Here is a 5,105-nt window from a genome sequence, read left to right as displayed (position 1 = left end):
CCTCTCCTGCACTGTCTGTCCACCCTTCTGAGCATGATATCCTTCTCCAAGGACCGATCTCTCCTGGCCACGTGCCCAAAGTAAGTGAGGCAGAGCTTCAAAATCCTAGCCTCCAACTTGGTTTGACCCTCTGCAAGACAGACTAATTTTTTTTCTTGGTAGTCCGTAGTATGTTCAAGACTCTTCTCCAGCATCACAACTTGAAGGCATCTATTTTTCTTCTGTCATCCTTAGTCATTGTCCAACTTTCTGAAGCATAACAAGAAACTGAGAAATCTATGGCCTGGATTGGGTACACCTTTGTATCTAGACTGACATCATTGCTCTTCAGCACCCTAGAGAGGTCTATGACAACAGATTTTCCCAATAAAATTTGTCTTTTGATTTCCTGACTGCTGGTATTAAGAGTGTTGATTGTGGATCCTAGCAAGCTGTAATTGCTAACAACCTCAATCTCTTCTCCATTTATTATGATGTTGCCAATTGGCCCAGTAGTGAGAATCTTTGGTTGTGTTATCTGCATATCGTAGATTGTTAATGAGTCTTCCTGCAATCTTGATGCCACATTCCTCCTCATAAAGCCCTGCTTCCTAAATTATCTGTTCTGCATATAGATTGAAAAGGTACGGGGACAGGGATACATCCCTGACACAATCCATTCTTGATTTTAAACCATTCACTGTTTCCTTGCTCTGTTCTGAGGACTATTTCTTGGTCCAAGTATAGGTTTCATATAAACATCATCAAGTGTTCTGAGAATCCCATTTTCCTCAAGGTTTGCCACAATTTATTGTGATCCACACAGTCAAATGCCTTTGTATAGTCAAGGAAACACTAAAGTACTTCTAGTACTCCCTGCTTTCTGCCAAGATCCATCTGACATTGGCAATAATGTCCCTAGTGCCACGACCTCTTCTAAATCCAGCCTGTATTTCTGGTAGTTCTCTGTCATTGTACTGTTTATGTCTTTTCTGGATAATTTTCAGCAGGATTTTGCTAGTGTGTGATATTAGTGATATTGTACAATAATTTCTACACTCTGTTGGATTACTTTTTTTGGTTACATTGGAATAAATATGGATCTCTTCCAATCAGTTGGCCAAGTAGTTGTCCTCCAGATTTCTTGGCACAACTTGGTGAGCACATGCAGGGAAGCATCTGTTTGCTGAAATATGTCAGTTGGTATTCCATCAATTCCTGAGGCTTTATTTTTTGCCAAGTCCTTCAGAGCAGACAGAACTTCTTCCTTCATAACCATTGCCTCGTGCTCGCTTCGGCAGCACATATACTAAAATTGGGACGATACAGAGAAGATTAGCATGGCCCCTGCGCAAGGATGACACGCAAATTCGTGAAGCGTTCCATAACCATTGCCTCTTGCTCATATGTTGTTTCTTGAAATTCTTCTGTGTCCTCCAATTCTTTTTGGTACAATGACTCTGCATACTCCTTCCATCTGCTTTTAATGCTTCTTGAATCATTCAATAATCTGCCAATAGCATCCTTAAGCAATGCAACTAGTGGCTTGAATTTATTCTTTAGTTATTTCAGCTTAAGAAATGCTGAGCAAATTCGGCCCTTTTGATTTTCCGACTCCAGCTCCTTGCACATTTCATTGTAATATTTTGCCTTGTGATGCATGCCTTTCCCTTGTGATACATGCCTTTACACTGTGATGCAGTGTTCCCTTGCTCTGTTTTGACAATGGTTTCTTGGTCTAGGTATAGGTTTTAAAGGAGCATAATTATATTTTCTGGGATTCCCATTCTTCTCAATATTGTTGTTATTATGTGTGGTTGATTCACATCCAATTCGTAGTGACCCTATGTACAACAGTTCTGAACTCTGTTCTATCTTGAGTCAACATCATTGTTTCTGACACACCTACTGCCGTTACTCTAATCACTGAGTTAATCCATCTCATGCAGGGTTTTCCTCTCTTCCACTGTTCCTCCACACTTCCAAGCATGATGTCCTCCTCCAAGGACTTGTCCCTACTTGTAACATACCCAAAATATGTCAAACAAAGGTTCAGAATTCTTGCCTCCAAAGAGCAGTCTGGTTCCACCCTCTCCAGGACAAACTTGTTCGTGTAGTAATCCGTGGTATATCCAATACTCTTCTCCAGCACCACAGCTCAAAGACATCAATTCTCCTTCTATCGTCCCTAGTCATTGTCCAGCTTTCTGATGCATAGCAAGTATTTGTCAATACCATGGATGGAATCAGGCACTCCTTACTCTCCAGGCTGATGTTGTTGTTCTTTAATACTCTGGTGAGATCCCGGATAGCAGATTTTTCCAATGCAATTAGTCTGTTGATTTCCTGGCTCCTGGTACCAAGAGTTTTGATTGTGGATTCAAGCAAACTGAAGCTGTTTACAAACTCAGTCTCTTCACCATCTATCATGATGCTGCCAATAGTCCCAGTGATGAGAATCTTTGTTTTCTTGATGTTGAGCTTCAATCCATGTTGAGAGCTGCAGTCCTTGACCTTCTGCAGCAAATGCTTCAGGTCCTCCTCAGTTTTGGCAAGCAAAGAGTGTTATCTATATAACGAAGATTGTTGATGAGTCTTCCTCCAATACTGATGTCACATTCCTCCTAATGGAGCGTGGACTCCCAGATGATCTGTTCCACATATAGACTGAAAAGGTATGTTAGCTATATTTTATTATGCTCCACACAGTCAAATGCTTTTGCATAGTCAATAAAACACAAATATACCTTCTGGTATTCTCTAATTTCAGCCAGGATCCATCTAACAACAACAGTGTCAAGATCTCTCTTAAATCCATTTTGAAATTCTAACAGTTATCTGATGCACACCTTTCCTGATTTTAAACCATACAGTGTTCCCGTGTTCTGTTTGTACAATTGCTTCTTAATCTGGCTCTCGGCTGGCTGCTGATGTGTCAGCTCGCGGGAGCCCGGGTTCGAACTCGAAATAAACTTTGTTAATTCGGCTAAAAAAAAAATTGCTTCTTCATCTATGTGTAGGTTTCTGGTAAGAACATTTATGCTTTTGGGGTTTATCATTCTTCTAAATGTTCGCCATAATTTGTTATAATCCACAGTCAATTTATTTGCATAGTCAATAAGGTACAAGTAAACATCTTTCTGGTATTCTCTGCTTTCAACCAAAATCCATCATCAGCAATGAAATCCCTTGTGATACCTATTCTGAATACAGCTTTAATTTCTGGTAGTTTCCTGTTAACATACTGTTAGAGTTTTTTTATAGTAATTTTCAGAAAGATTTTACTTGCATATGATAGAAATGTTATGGCTTGATAATTTTCACCTTTTTTTTTTTATTATGGACTTTTACTGACTTGGACAAAGCAAGTCTGCTGTGGGTGTTGTGTTTGGGTGGGAACAGGACGCTTCACGTGGTACATTCTATACAGTGTGACCCTGGCAGGCACAGGAGGCTGCAACCAGCAGACCTGGATCGTCATGGACATCACCGTGCTTTCCAAAGCCCTCGAGTGGATCCGGACCCCAGGATTGTAGAAATGGTTGCACATGACGTCCGTGTAGGAATTGTGCAGCTTCCGGAACATACTGCGGATCTCGTTGTCACGCAGTGCTGTGTTGGAGGAGTCCACCACCATCACGAACTTTACCCTGGAGTTGGTCACGTAGCCATACACTCTATGGTCCTCAGTGGGGTAGAGAAGACCCAGGTAAAGCTCTCTCTGGTCCACCAGGGCCTTTCCCAGAGCCGAGATCTTCTCGTTCATCACATCCAGAGACGTGTGCACCATGTAGTTGAACTTCAGCTCATTCTCGGTGGGGGTGCTGCGGATGTACAGAGGGTAATTCTCCTTGGTGATCACAGCTATGCACACCGCCATCTTGCGAGGCTCAGCCAATTTTCACATTTTTGAGGTCAGTTGTTTTGAGAATGATTTGAATCGTTTTCAAGTCTTCTTTATTCAAGTCTTCCATATTTGTTGGCAAAGACTGGTGAGCAAATCTAGGGTTGCATCTGTTTCCTGAAGCATATCAATTGTTATTCCGTTAATTTCTGGAGCCATATTTTTTGGCAATGCTTTTCATACAGCTGAATTTATTCCTTTCATAATATTGGCTCTTGATAATATGCTGCTTTCTCAAATATCTCAGTGTCGAACAATTCTTTTGGTACCATGACTTTGTGTATTCATTCTTTCCATCATTTTTTATGCTTCTTATATCATTCAGCACTTCTCCTGTAAAACACTTTAGTATTGAAACTAGAGACTTGAATTCGTTCTTTAGTTTTTCAGCTTGAGAAATGCTGAGTATGGTCTTTCTCTTTTGACTGTCTAACTCCAACTCCTTGCACGTTTTATTATAATACTCTATGTTGTCTTTTTGAGCTACCTTTTAAAATCTTTTGCTCAGTTTGCTTGTTTTGGCTTCTTTTCATTCTAATGCAAATTTTGGGGTCTCTTCTGACATACATTAGAGAGCTGGACAATGACTAGGGAGGATAGGAGAATTGATGCCTTTCAGCTGTGGTGCTGGAGAAGGGTACACCAGGGATGTGTCCTGTCTCCATACCTTTTCAACCTATATGCAGGACAGATTATCCGGGAGGCTGGGCTCTATGAGGAGAAATGTGGGGTCAGGATTGGTGGAAGATCTATCAACAGTCTGTGTTATGCAGATGACACAACCCTGCTTGCTGAAACTGAGGAGAACCTGAAGCGCTTACTGCAGAGGGTCAAGGACTGCAGCCTTCAATATGGATTGAGGCTCAATGTCAAGACAAAGATTCTCACCACTGGACCAGCTGGCAGCATCAGGATGGATGGTGAAGAGATTAATATTTTTCACAGCTTTAGTCGGCTTGGCTCCACAGTCAACGCTTTTGGCACCAGTAGCCAGGACATTAAAAGACGTATTGCCATGGGAAAGTCTGCTGTTAAGGACCTCGCTAAAATACTGAAGAACAATGGTGTCTCTCTGGAGACTAAGGTACGTCTGATACAGGCCATGGTCTTTGCAATCACTTGTTATGCATCAGAGAGACAATGACTACGGAGGCTAGAAGGAGAATTGATGCCTTTGAGCTGTGGTGCTGGAGAAGAGTATTGAGAGTACCATGGACTGCTA

General features: G+C 41.5%; 1 pseudogene; it reads right to left on the bottom strand.

The window, feature by feature from the left end:
* Nucleotides 1-3,316: 3,316 nt before the first annotated feature.
* Nucleotides 3,317-3,859, bottom strand: LOC102854297 (annotated as a pseudogene).
* Nucleotides 3,860-5,105: the final 1,246 nt, after the last annotated feature.

This window comes from Elephantulus edwardii, unplaced genomic scaffold (genome assembly GCF_000299155.1).
Source record: "Elephantulus edwardii isolate Elephantulus edwardi_28Jun2011 unplaced genomic scaffold, EleEdw1.0 scaffold00083, whole genome shotgun sequence".
Lineage (NCBI taxonomy): Eukaryota > Metazoa > Chordata > Mammalia > Macroscelidea > Macroscelididae > Elephantulus > Elephantulus edwardii.
The sequence above is the reverse complement of the archived record's forward strand: the minus strand, read 5'-3'. Positions and strand labels throughout refer to the sequence as shown.